General features: G+C 40.0%; 1 non-coding gene and 1 pseudogene across 1 annotated transcript; one reads left to right on the top strand and one right to left on the bottom strand.

Moving 5' to 3' along the window:
* LOC131226454 (cysteine-rich receptor-like protein kinase 44) overlaps positions 1 to 11022 on the top strand; it is a 30787-nt pseudogene extending 19765 nt beyond the window's left edge.
* On the bottom strand, positions 1250 to 1356 carry LOC131221910 (small nucleolar RNA R71). The gene has a single exon (XR_009159661.1). It is a non-coding gene; the product is annotated as a small nucleolar RNA R71 (small nucleolar RNA).
* Positions 11023 to 14824: the final 3802 nt, after the last annotated feature.

Genomic DNA, 14824 nt, shown 5'->3' with positions numbered 1-14824 from the left:
CCGTTGCCGGGGACTGTTTTGTTCCAATTGGATTTAAGATTCTCTCTTATCATAATTCATAGTCTTAGGTTTTTTTACTAACTCTAGGTTAAATTTTTTTTTTGAAACTAACCTATTTCCTGTTTTGTAGGGACCTGACATAAACTACTAATTTGGTAATCTCTTTCCAAATTTTCTATTTTCTTCTAATATCTATTTTTAAAATTAAGGTTTTATTTTTTATTTTTTTAGGAAGTTTCTATTTCTAGGCTATTTTATTTTTTTATTTTTAGAAATTTCCTATTTTCTAATTCTAGATTCTGATTCTTCTTTCAAGTAACTTTCTATTTTCTAGTTTAGGTTTTATTATTAGAAGAGTCTTTAGGTTTTATTTTTTTTAGAAAGTTTCTCTCTTATTTTCTAATTTCCTATTTTTTTAGAAATTTTCCCTTTTTAGAAACTAACTTAGCTTTTATTTCTAAGATTACAAACTTTCTTTTTTAGAAATTAACCATTGCTTAGGATTTTTTTTCTAGCATTATTTTAGTGAATTTAATTTATTTTTGTTTTCTTTTTGTTTACAGGAATTAAGGAAGGAAGCTGCTAACATTGTCTTCAAAAGGAGGAGCTCTCTATTCTTCAGACATCAATCATCTCCTTTCCCGGGTTCTTTCTTCCCATTCTTATTTACATAGTTTTAACTTGTTTTAGAATCTCATAGTTTCTAGGTCTAGTTTTATTTCTCTTAGGTTGCTTCTTTGTTTAATTTTCTTTCTTACATTGCAATAACATAGTTTATGCTAGGACGTAGGTCTCTGAATTTAGAACTAGCACCGTTTGATCCTGAGATTGAAAGAACAATTCGTGAACGATTGAGAAATAATCCTGTTGAAATTGCAAATGAGACTGAAGTTAAAGCTCTCAAAGATTATTCAGCTTCTGTCCAATTTAATGCGCCTTCATGCATAGTGTTGCCAACCACTACGGCAACACACTTTAACTTAAACCCGGAGTCATACAATTGTTGCCATCCTTTTATGGATTGGACAAGGAGGACCCATATCATCATGTGAAGGAATTCTTAAACATTTGCTCCACCTTTAAGTTCCAAAACTTCTCCGACGTTTCTATCCGCCTACGCCTGTTTCCTTTTTCCTTGAAGGATAAGGCGAAAGATTTGTTGAATTCCCTAGTAGTTGTATCTATAAATTCATTGGACCATGTGTATAAGAAGTTCTTTAACATTTTCTTCCCCGTTCACAAAACCAATGCCCTCCGTAGAGAAATTACTAACTTCACACAAAAAGAGGGCGAGCACTTTCATGAATGTTGGGAAAGATGGAAGGACTTGCTTCTTAAATGTCCTCACCATGGTTTTGAGAAGTGGCAACAAGTTCAATACTTCTATGACGGTCTGACACCACATAACCGTCGCATGGTTGATGCCACCAGTGGAGGGTCATTCATGACCAAAAGTGATGTCGAGGCGTGGAACTTCTTTGAAACCTTGTGCGAAAATTCCCAGAAATGGGATTATTCAAATAGAGGTGACAAAAGTCCCCAACCACAAAAGAGAGGTGGTATATATGAGATAGAAGTCACGCAGAGCTGAGTGCCAAGCTTGATAACTTGACAAAGAAAGTTGATGCTCGGTATTAAATAATGGACCACCACAAACAACTCAAGTCGAGGCATATGCCACATGTTCGATCCTGCCCATCCTATGCAGTCTTGTCCATCAGGTGCAGCATTCCAGAACTTCTCTCTGAACAAGTTCATGCTATGAACACTTTTCAAAAACTGGGAATGATCCTTACTCGAACACATACAACCCGGGGTGGGCTAGACATCCAAATTTTTCTTGGGCAAAAGGACCACAACAAGGAGGACCATCTGGAAATCCTCCCATGCAACCGCACCTCCAAGTTGGCAGTCAACAACCTCAACGGTTTCCACAATATCAACAACTGCCTACACAATCAAGGAAACCATCTCTTGAGGATACACTCCATCTTTTCATGCAGAGTTCTCTCCAATTCCAAAAAGACACCCAACAAACCTTATTGGCCAACCAGTAAAGCTTACATACAAATGCACAATCCATTGCCAAGCTGGAAGTACAAATGGGTCAACTAGCTGCCACATTGAGTGAGAGAGAGAAGGGCAAGTTCCCTAGCCAACCTGAGGCTAATCCAAAGGGACAGTATGAGATTGGCTCTAATTCCAACCAAGGGCAATATCATGAACAAGCCAAATCGATCACTACCCTTAGGTCAGGCAAGCAGATTGATAACAGAATAGGGATGCCTGGGGATGAATCAAATTCTAAAACAGAAGATCAAGATGAAGCAGAGAGCCATACCAATGCATCCAAAGTCCAAAAGCTCTCTGACTCTCCAAGAGCCACTAATGTGCCGCCTTATGTGCCCAAAGCACCCTTTCCTCAACGTCGCACCAATAAAGAAAAGAAATAACTTTGATGAAATCTTGGATGTGTTTCAAAAAGTGCAAGTCAACATCCCGTTGCTTGACGCTATCAAGCAAGTCCTTGCTTATGCTAAGTTTCTTAAAGATTTATGCACTCAAAAGCGTAAGCAGAATGTTCATAAGAAAGTCTTCCTTGCAGAGCGCTCAGCTCCATGATTCAACATAACACCCCTCCTAAATTTAGGGATCCAGGAGCTCCCACCATTTCTTGCGGCATAGGAGATCATAAGATCGGGAAGGCATTACTAGATTTAGGGGCAAGTGTCAATTTGTTACCTTATTCGGTTTATGAGCAGCTAGGACTTGGTGAGTTGAAACCGACTAAGGTAACATTACAACTAGCCGATAGATCTGTCAAGGTGCCCTGGGGTATTATTGAAGATGTGTTAATCCAGGTTGATAAATTTTATTTTCCAGTGGATTTCATAGTTATAGATACTCAGCCTGTCCAGAATCTTCATAGTTAGATTCCAGTCATTTTGGGTCGTCCATTTTTGGCCACATCTAATGCTATTATCAATTGCAGGAATGGAGTTATGAAATTGTCCTTTGGTAACATGAATATTAAACTCAATGTTTTTAATGCAGGACAACAACCCTCAGATTTGGATGACATATTTGAAGTGGACATGATCGAGAGCCTTGTGCAGGACTCCTTCCGTACATCTTTTGAAGATCCTCTTGAGACCTGCTTAGCACAATCAGGCATGGATTTTGACATTGATAGTCCCATCCATGAAGTCAATGCATTGTTCGACTCTACTCCTATATTGGAGACTGAAAAATGGAGAGCGAAAGTGGAACCTCTCCATCCCTCTGAGACTCTTCTTGACAGCATAGCTTCCAACTCTGAGAAGACAAAGGCGAGCAGGCTGCTTAATGTTCTTAGAGCATATAAGGCAGCAATTGAACGGAAGATAGTGGAAATACAGGGAGTATGCCCCACGATATGTATGGATCATGCTGTGGAAATGTCGTATAACATGCAAAGGAAGCGTGATCCTAACATAGAAGAAGTCGTTCGAGCAGAAGTCCTTAAATTATTTGACGACAGTGTCAGTTGCCTTATTTCAGATAGCACAGTTCATGGGAACTCACATCACTTGTCTGGGATCGGTTAATGAAAGTGTTGAGGTAATTTCTTTGGCGGACCCTGGTTATAAAGATTATTTCATTCATGGTCCGTTCTTTTCTGAAGACGTTAAACTTAGCGCTCATGGGAGGCAACCCAGCCTTTTGCTTTATTGTATTGCTTTTTATTTCATTCATTTTCATTTTTCTGAGTTAGTTACTTCAATGTTTGTGGGTAACATTACTGCAAACCCTCACGAGACTACAACTCGTCCACTAGGGGTAACCTAGGGGTTTAAAGGCTTGTTGCATGCGCTAAATGCAATCGAGAGCACCTGCGAAAGTGGTATAAGTAGGATCTTCTTTTGTTTTTCTTTTTTGTTATTTTTGCTTATGTTGATTTCTCTCTTGTGCTAACTCGCTTTTACGTTGAAAATTTTCACAAATTTTGAGAAAGCTTCTTGATTCTCCATCCAGGTATTGTCTTTTCATCACTCCTCTTTTATTCTCGTTGTCTCATGTGCATTACTTGTTTATTTCTAATACATTGAGGACAATGTAGATTTTCGGTTGGGGGTGGGAGATTAGGGTACCTAATCAGTATTTTCTTAGTCCTGAGGAAAATTTGTGAAAATTTTAAAATTTTTACAAAATTTCTATTGAATTCAAAATGACTTTGAAGGATAGTTGTGATTTTAACATTATAAGATACCTGATGTTGGTAACTAATGACTCTTAGATTCGGCCATCTGCTTGATTTCACAGTCAATTTTGAATTGTTAATCCATGATTAGACGTTGTGAACATTGATTGAGTCATGATTTTACATATCACATCTCGCTTGCACATTAAGTTTTGGTTCGATAACTGAATGATTAACTTGGTAAAAAGAAGAATTAAAAGGCTAAGTCACATAATCTTCGCCATAGGTTTGCTCCCTATAGGTATAGATTTGATTCTCCATAGTTGACTTATAAAAAATGAGGCGACGAGTTTTCGCCATAGGTTTGCTCCCTATAGGTAAGAATTTGATTCCTCTCATTTACGTTACTGCTCATAAAGAAAATCAAAGGTTGGTAAAATTAAAAATAAATATGTGAGATAAGTGTTGGTTTCAAGCTTGGTTGTCACGAATTACCAATGATATCATGAGATTGACAATTGGATCTCTTAATGTTTGTAAGTCGAGATTACACTTTACATTCATGGAGCTCGATGTTCAGAAATGTTCTAATTAATGGATTAATATGTTGAACTCGATTATGAAGTTTACTGTGAGCTTGATTTCAGGAGAAAATTCTACTTACCATTCATGAATCTTAGAATTTTCACATCTCAGCTGTCTGTTCACAAGTTACTTGAGTTACAGGAATCATCTTTTATTTCTAAAATTATTTTTCGCATACTTTGCTCGGGACTAGCAAAATGCTGGTTGGGGGTTGTGATCAGGGTCAAATATTGCATATCAGACCCCAGTAATTACCAGATTTTACGTATATGAAAATGCTTAATAGAGTATTTTAATTGTATTTTTGTTACAGAATGAAGTCAGGAGCGTTAATTGAAAATTGATGTTAAAGGCATGGATTTCATGATCCAAAGTCTCCAGAGCACGGGATGGACTCCAGGGAATCAATAATGAAGATTTTACACGCCTGAGATCTGAGGAAAGCAAGCCAAAGGGGCCCGAAAAGGGTCCAGAATGCAAGATCACATGGTTCCCGCTATCCGATCAGTTCGAAACTTCATACATGGGATGAGGGCCGTAAATTAACCGTACATATTAAATTTCAGCCATTGAAGAGCTCGGGAAGTGGTCTAACGGCCAGATCAGCCCTTTAATTCATTAAGTGGGGCCCGCTGGATATCTGGATATACATCAATTTTGGTCCTGACGGTGGAAATAATATGAGAAAAAGGATGGACGGTGCGGATTTCTTGAAATCATCACAATGGACCTATATCTATAGCGTGTGTACACAGTGCACATGTGCACTGCTTGAGCACCGAACGGACTAAAGTCGGTCAGCAGCGCTGACCCGACTTTCTTATTTCAAAAACGGAGATTTCCGTTTCAGCGCGCGTAACGGACGGAAATCCGTTTTTTACGGACCGCTGTGGGCCCCACCGGTAGCACGTACGGTTAATCTAAACCGTTCATCGTGTAGAAGGGCTCAATATCTACAAAACCATGTTTTCCGTTTATGCTCATGCGTGCACACGTGCGTGATACAAAGGCCACAAACAGGCCATCTTGTGACGTTCAAAACTGATTTTGTTCTGATTTCTTCTCTAGGCCGTGTCAATGGACGTTCAAAACTATCCATCTTTGAACGAAATCTCGTCCTCTATCCAATGGACGGGGTGGATTTCCCCAAAAATGCTTATGTGGGGCCCACCGAGCATCACAGCGCCGGACGTGCGAAGGCTTACGCACGTCCGCGAAGAGCTGACTTCCGGGCGGTTGTGGCCCACCATCTTCGATCAGATGGAAGATCTGATCCGTCCATCGTGTAGAAGGCTTCGAAAGCTTCAAAACCATGTTGACATTCCTCGCCCATGCGTACACATGTGTGCGGTGCAGAGGCCAAAAGTAGACTGCCCCGGGACGTTCAAAACTGATCTTTTTGTATTTTCTTCTCTGGGCCGCACTAATGGACCTTCAAAACTACCTATTCTTGACTGAAATTTCGTCCTAAATCCAATGGACGGGTTAGATTTTCCAGAAAATGCCTCTGTGGGGCCCACCGATCACGGCTGCGAAAAATTGCACTTCGAGTCCTTCTACGACTCTGCCACCGACCCCAGCCATCCAGCAGCTATAAAAGGGGAGTTTTGGACGTGGGAGAGGCATTCAGAACCAGGGGATTCGAGATCTGGAGCAAGGAAGAGAAGAAAGAGAAGAAAGAGAAGAAAGAAGAGAGAGAGAGATTGTTTGGTTTGTTTTTTCTTTATGAATTTTATTTAATATTTTTTATGGATTTTATGGGTCACTAATCTCTCAGCTAGGGCTGAGATGAAGCCCTTAATTTGATCAGCTCTTGTGTTGATTGATTTACTTTGAATTTCAATTAATTTGTTTCTTTCTCTAAGTGGGCTTTATGGGTTTAAATTCTATACTTCTCCATCTATGAATTTGATTAAAGTATATATATGGATGTTGTTTGGATGCTTATTATAGGTGCTTGTGTCTGATCAAGAACAAGTTTCCTATAGAGGAAGAAACAGGGTGCCTTAATGAATGTACATTCCATGTGCCCGACTAAAGGACATGGGATATGTCATTCATGGCATTGCTTAAAGGAATTAGACAGTTTGTATGCCCGATTAAGGACACAGATTGTGCTTTCTCTATTTAAGTGGTATCAATCTAGATCAAGGTGAATCAACAGTCAAAACAAGGGTTAGGATAATTAGGGGTGGATTCGAAAGTCCTAGTGCTTTCTCTCTGATTGAATTTTCTTCTCTGTTCTTAATTGTTTTTTTTTTTTTTCCTCTGAAATTGTGCTTAGTAATTCATTCCATTATTTGTTGGATTAGTTAAGGAGAATCGTAGATTTGAATTGTGACGACCAGTCCTCGTGGGAACGATCTCGTAATACGTACCGTATCTGCATCTGATTCGTATACTTGCGAGTTTAAATATCATTTAAATCGTGTTGGTTTAAATAAAACATCATTCACCCCGCCATCCATTTTTCAAGCTCATTTTAGGGGAGCTGATTAGGTGCGACCCTTACCATGGGCCCACCTTGATCTATGTATGATCCATGTTATCAATCCGTTTTTTAGATCATTTAGGTTATTGTTCCAAAAATGAAGTAGATCCAATGATAGGTAGATCATACTACCCTACTATTAAAAAAATTTTAGGGCGCATCTTAATGTTTTAGTAGTGTTTATTTGCCATCCAATCTGTTGATAATGTTACATAAGCCTAGATGAAGTGGGAAAACAAATATCAACTCGATCCAAAACTTTCGTGGCCCATTAATGGTCAATCACTACTGTTTCCTATTGTATGGTACACCTAATAATTGGATCTGCATAATTTTTAGAATAATGCCCTTAAATGATCTGAAAAAGCGGATGGATTGAGTGGATACAGTATGTATACATCAAGTTGGGCTCACAGTAAGGGCTGCACCATCTTGGGTGAGTCTGGATCTCACCTAATCCACTCCCTTGGTTAGGTCGAGAGGATGAGGTTTTTCCTTGTGACTAGGCATCCAACCCTCATAAAGGGCTGTGAGGAGCACTACTCATGTGTGATGTATTGCCATTAGAGGCTGAGTTCGGATCCTCTGATGGTCCACGTCATCACTAATGACGTCAGCAAATGTGGCCCAATCACAATGCACGAAAACAGAGGATCCCAATACTTCTTTTGAAATGTTCTTTTTTACACGTGTGTGGCTTTAGTAAATTAACCTAATTCATTTTTAACGAACATTAATAGTCACTTCATGTTGGATGGGGTGATGTAGCCCTGACCAAAATATCTGACCTGTGCCCACTCAATGGACCTATATATTAGAAGCCTGAGCCCAGTTATAATGGCTCAGAACCCATGTGGCCTGCTTTCCAGCCTTAAAACTACTGTATTTCTTGTTTTTGCAGGAAAAAAGGGAAGCTCATCTCGAACTACTGTCATCATTGTCATTCCTATAGTTGTTGCAATTGTTCTCATCTCCACCATAGCTGCTTGTTTCCTAAGGAGGAAAAAGAAGAAACCATTGATCGTTAAATTGCCATGGGTTATCCTTTGCACTAGTTCAAACAGTTTCATTCTTTCTAAATTTTGCAGTTAACACTGCCTAGCTTCAATTGTAGCAAACCCACACAAATTATTGAAATTGGAATTGTTTGTGGAGGTCATGCATGGTGTTGAAGGAAAGGAGGAGTCACTGCATTTTGGTTTGGGTACAATAAGAGCTGCAACTGATAACTTCTCTGAATACAATAAGCTTGGAGAAGGTGGATTTGGTGCTGTTTATAAGGTATCAAAAAAACCATCATTTTGTTTGTAGTTTATACCCATCAACTTGGTATCCATTGTAAATCAGTCCAAACTGCATAAATTTTGGACCACTATGTAGATGGCCACTTCAAATGTCACACTGATTGGAAAGTTGAAATTGGGCTTCGCCGGGGCAAGCAAGGGTCCCTAACCCAAAGATAAATGGTCTTCATTTGGGATATGGCCCAAATATAAATGTGCCTGCGCATTATCATTGCAGGGTAGGCTTTCAGATGGACAAGAAATAGCTGTGAAGAGGCTCTCTCGCCACTCTGGACAAGGTTTGGAAGAATTCAAGAATGAGGTTGTGTTAATTGCTAAACTTCAACACAGGAATCTTGTTAAGCTCTTAGGTTGCTGCATCGAAGGAGAAGAGAAGCTTCTCATCTATGAATATGTGCCCAATGCCAGCCTCGACAAGTTTCTGTTTGGTTTGGACCCTTTCCCACAGTCTGTTTATCCATGCATTTGCGAAATTATCACTCTTATCCTATATCAGAATTTTCTTTACAATTGAACTATATGAAGTGATTTTTTTTAAAACTCTTGAATTATTTGATGAACTCATCTGCATCTGTTGGATGGCTGTATATATAGATCCAAATAAAAAAGCAAATCTGGATTGGCAAAGGCGCTATAAAATCATCGGAGGAGTGGCTCGAGGCCTTCTTTATCTTCATGAAGATTCTCGACTTAGGATTATACATCGGGATCTCAAAGCTAGCAATGTTTTATTAGATGTGGAGATGAATCCAAAAATCGCAGATTTTGGTATGGCTAGGATTGTTGGAGTGGACCAAACTCAGGGCAATACAAATCGAATTACAGGGACATAGTAAGTCTTTGAACCTTAAAACCATTGCTCCTTTTATTCATAGAGGCACACATTGCAGAAGCAAACATGAATGGAATGGTTTCTTTTAAAAATAAAATGATTGAGCAATTGGGATCATCTGATCAGCCTGATTTTTGGCTATGTCCCACAGACAGTTGGGACTTCCAGATAAGCATTCCTGATATTGTAAATGTTTTCCAGTTTCTCTCTATCTAATAACTAAAATCTAGTTAGTTTAAAATCAAATATTCTCTACTAATGTATGAAACATCTGGTGATATTGTGATTATCCTTTGAAGTGGATACATGGCCCCAGAATATGCCATGCACGGACAATTCTCTGTTAAATCAGATGTATTCAGCTTCGGTGTTTTACTTCTGGAGATCATGATTTCTACCAGTCAGACCGCTCTGAGGATCTTCCCAGCTATGTAAGTAGAATGTCTTGATAATTTTTTATCAACAATTTGAATTGAAATTTGTAAAATGGTTGAGAGAATGTTGTGGCTACTCTCGAATGTGAAGCCAGGGTTTCGTTCCCTGCACACTTGTCAACATGGCACACATGTGCAAGGTGAGTTCCACCCATTGTGAGTGTCTACCATGAACATGCTCGTCCAAAAATCAGGTCCCATGTGTGCTCACTGAATATATACCGTTGGTTATTAATTTTCTAAACATAGGTTAACAGTGGCCCCACCTGATGAATGGGTTGGATCGTGCACTTTGGGGAGATTGGAATTTGGATGGATCCTGCAAATGAGTAGGACAGCATTCCTCATGTTATGAATCCATCACATCAACACTTCCATTCTAAAAGCATTTTTTCTGTAATGGTGCACTTTTTGTAGGTATGGAAGCACTGGAAAGATAGCACAGTTTTAGAGCTGATTGATCCAACTATAAGTGAATCTTCCTCAAGCAGCGAAGTGATGCGATGCATCCACATTGCATTGCTATGTGTTCAAGAAGATGTCATCAATAGGCCCACCATGTCATCAATTGTGTTCATGCTCAACAGTTTCTCTATGTCTCTCTCAGCACCTTCACAACCAGCATTTTTTATCGCGAGTAGAATGGCTCCGGACATGTCTATGACAGAGTCCCATACACAGACATGTGAGGTGAATCAATCTCCGGGTATGGCATCGCCATGGTCTGTAAATGAGGTGTCAATTACTGAATTAGATCCTCGTTAGTGCATCAGATTAAATGGTATTTAAACTCTTTATGTTAGTGAAATGTTGAGAATCTAGATTTTAATGAGACGGTCTGTAAAGTTTAAGATGATTAATAATGACTTTTTATGTAATATCTTTGTTTGTACAAGTTCTCACTGTTCATCAAGCATGCCTCGACATTGATGTGCCTGAGGCAAAAAATCAAACCAGCCTGCTCGGCGGTGGAAAATGTGGACGGTGAAGAAATAGCCAACAGTCCAGATTCGATTTACAAGTGTGGTTTGTTAGAGCTTTTCCTTTGAGGCCCATCACTGATTAGCAATTTGGATTGAACTTGGATTTGATGCCCCTCACCAGGTCTTCAAACAGAAGGTCGAAGATTTGCCCGCCATAGACTGTCTCGCCACTGCTCAACCTTGGTCGGCTTTGGAACAGACAATCACTCTATCCGCACCTGCAACCGCCTTTCCTTGAAGCTTAGCTCCCACTAAGCGGTGAACAAACTGTCGTAATTATCTCTAGCTTTTTTTTTTTTTAAACAAGAGAGAGAGAGAGAGAGAGAGAGAGAGAGAGAGAGCGCCCAGCAAAATGAAGGCCCTCCCGCTTCATTTATAAAGAAATGATTCAACCTAGGCTGATTTCGGGCTGGGCGAACACCAATTGAGGCCCCACACCTATCATATGCTATACATTTTAAGATTTTGAGATCCCTAATAGAACCTAGCCCGGCATTGTCCAAAAGAAAACACCCCGTAACCACCCGGGGGAGGAGATGGGCACTCGGAAAATCCTTGCCCAATTGCGACGAACTACCCTCTCTAGCCAATCCGTCAGCCGGCCCATTTCCTTCCCTAGGAATGAGAGAGATATGAAATATGCCCCTACCACATAACCTCAAAATCTGGCTCACCCATAATTTCCATTTCCAAGCTACAGTATAGTGCCCAGAGATAAACAGCCCACCACCCAATTTGGGTCTGTTTCGATTAGCGCTCTGTCAAATCTGGAAAACACACACAGCTCCCATCATGAACAGCCCGAAGATCAGTTAAATTGTTGGAAGCATTCCCATATCCCCTGGAGAAGGCAAAGTTTAAGTCCCCGTGGTTGTCTCGACAGATGCCCTCTCCTCCAGTAGGCCCAGGGTTGGAAAGAGCAGAGCCATCAACGTTGAGCTTTAGCCTGCCCTCGGAGGGCCTGATCCACTTAACAACAGCAAAACCTGCAGAAGGAGCAGACAAAGACGCTAGCCCCAAGGAGAAATTATGATGTAGGATGAGAATCAAGCATGTTTCTAATGCACATGGACCGGAAGAAGTCCAAGGAGAAATTGACAAAGATTCAACATAGCCCGATCGGTCGACGTCTGGGTTTGGCAAGTCAAAATTCCGCCAAAAAATTCAGATTGCTTGCCGGCTGATTTCTACCAGTTTAGACAAGTCAAAATACTATTCAACAAGTCGAAATACTATTCCAATTTGCTTGTTGACTTATTTCTGCCAGTTTAGACAGGTTAAAATATTATTTGACATGTTAAAATACTACTCTAGACTGCTCGCTGGCTTATTTCTGTCAGTTTAGACAGGTCAAAATATTGTTTGACAGGTTGAAATTGTCACGCCCTGAAATTTGAGTATAGATTGTGCACCCTCAGACCTGAGTTTCGGTTCGTAACTTGTACACAAAATGTACTTAATTCATTCTATTATACGATTAATCAAAGGCAAGAGTAATATTTATTTTACATTTTAATTAGGTCCTTTCACAATCATTCACACAAAATGATTTAAGCACCAACATCCGTCCATTCTCAACATCTATTAACATTCAATTAACATAAATTAGGCATCCTTCATCAGTCAATATAACTAACCAATGAATGCTTGTTACCGACCTAAAATAATTCAATTAAATAAAACCAATCAAATGCTTAAAATCCTACAACTAATATCATTATTCATTATATATGAATCATACCATCCTAACAAGTAAAATTCTAATTAAATAATTATGAACGGTCTAAATGCGGTCAGTTCCTCTTCTGATAGATGCGGCTACATTTTATGTAGGTCATTATTCAGTTCAGCTACAACTTCTTGTTCAATTGCCAACTCATCAGTTAATTGCTCATCTGTATGATTTTTCCATCAATAAAAATATAAGCTAGTCAGGTTTAGTGAGAAAACCCAGCATGGTTAATGCTTATTGAAATTAAGATATAATAGAAACAGAGTATACATAATTATATGGATGTAAATGATATATGAATGCATCAGATAGGATGATCGTCCATTTACTTAGGTTGGAGATCGTCAACCAGCATCCACTTGTTGGGTAGGTTTCCTCTTTTCGGTATGCTTGGGCATGGCCCGCATCTAGTAACTCTCTACCAGGATCAACATTTATTCAGTTCAGCCACAACTTCTTGTTCATGTGCCAACTCATCAGTTAATTGCTCATCTGTATGATTTTTCCATCAATAAAAATATAAGCTGGTTAGGTTTAGTGAGAAAACCCAGCATGGTTAATACTTATTGAAATTAAGATATAATAGAAACAAAGTATGCATAATTATATGAATGTAAGTGATGTATGAATGCATTAGATAGGATGATCGTCCATCTAGTTGGGTTGGAGATCGTCAACCAGCATCCACTCATTGGGTAGGTTTTCACTTTTCGGTATCCTTGGGCATGGCCCGCATCTGGTAACACTCTATCAGGATCAACATTTATTCTAGGTGTTAGGGGCGTTACACAAAAATCTTAGAATCTCAGCTCCTAAAAATATCAGAATTATGGGATAATAAAGAAATGAAATAAATCAAAGCATAAACCACACGAAACAAGAGATTTTTACATGAAAAACCCTCAAAGAGGTAAAAACCACAGGACCTCGTCCAGATCAACAATTCACTATAAAGTAGAATGTTACAACCGATCACAAGCACACACCGCTTGGATCAAACCTTTTTCACTCACACAGAAGCGGATAAACAATAAGAGAATAAAGAAAAACAGAGAGATCTCACCGATCACGAGGACGTAGAAGCGCTGAGATGTTGATTGCACAGTACATCACCTCTACGACCATAAACTCCCCTCTACAAGCTTTCTCTCTCTCTTTATCTCTCACACATTTGATAGCCCTAAACCCTTTAGCAAACCCTTGCAAAGCTTTAGAAAACCCTCTTGCATTACCTAGAAAGCCTCAGGTACCTCCTATTTATAGTTTAGGAAACTCCCTTTTGCATGGGTGTGAAAACCACCTCAAATTTCTGAATCACGCACAAAATCGGACTAGAATCTGCGTAACCTTGACTAGTTAAGCAGAGTCCTCGACTGGTAGAGCGGAGCCTCAACCGGTTGAGCAGACTCCTCAACTGGTCGAGCAGCCCGGACAAATAAAAACAATTGGTCGCTGGACTTTGAGTCGAGCCCCACTCGACTGGTCGAGCGCCACCCTCGACCTGTCGAGCAGGGCACTCGACCGGTCGAGCATGAGGAGAAAAATTCCTATCAAATCTCTCCTTTTTTGACTCATGAGTAGTCCACCTTCTTCAAGCCAGCCCGGTTTCTACAAACCTCAAACTTACCCTCGAGCAAAGCCTTGGTCATCATGTCTGATCCACTATCATCTGTGTGGACCCTCTCAAGCTATAACACCTTCTGTTCCAAAGTATCCCTAATCCAGTGATACCGAATCTCTATGTGCTTCGACTTGGAGTGCTGACTTGGATTCTTGCTCAAGTGAATAGCACTTTAACTATAGCAATAGACCACATGCTGCTCCTACTTCAGGCTAAGTTCTTGTAGAAACCTCTTCATCCAAAGCATCTCTTTACATGACTGTAATGTACTCGGCCTCTGTCGTCGACAATACTATGACCTTTTATAGCTTGCTCTACCAAGAGACTGCTCCCCCTACAAACGTGAACATAAACCCCGATGTAGACTTCCTGGAGTCTATGTCACCTGCCATATCTACATCTGTGTAGCCTTCTAACACAGGTTTTCCGTCACCATAGCATAGGCTCGACTTAGATGAGCCTCTTAGTACCGCAGTATCCACTTCACCGCTGCCCAATGCTCTTCGCCAGGATTGACAAGATACCAGCTAACAACACCAACCACATATGCTATATCCGCGCGTGTACACACCATAACATACATCAAACTTCCTACTGCTGACGCATAGGGTATCTTCTTCATCTCATCCACCTCTGCCTTCGTCTTAGGACGCTGCCTGTCG

This window comes from Magnolia sinica, chromosome 1 (assembly GCF_029962835.1).
Source record: "Magnolia sinica isolate HGM2019 chromosome 1, MsV1, whole genome shotgun sequence".
NCBI classification, from domain to species: Eukaryota; Viridiplantae; Streptophyta; class Magnoliopsida; order Magnoliales; family Magnoliaceae; genus Magnolia; species Magnolia sinica.
This window is presented reverse-complemented; position numbering and strand designations above follow the sequence as displayed.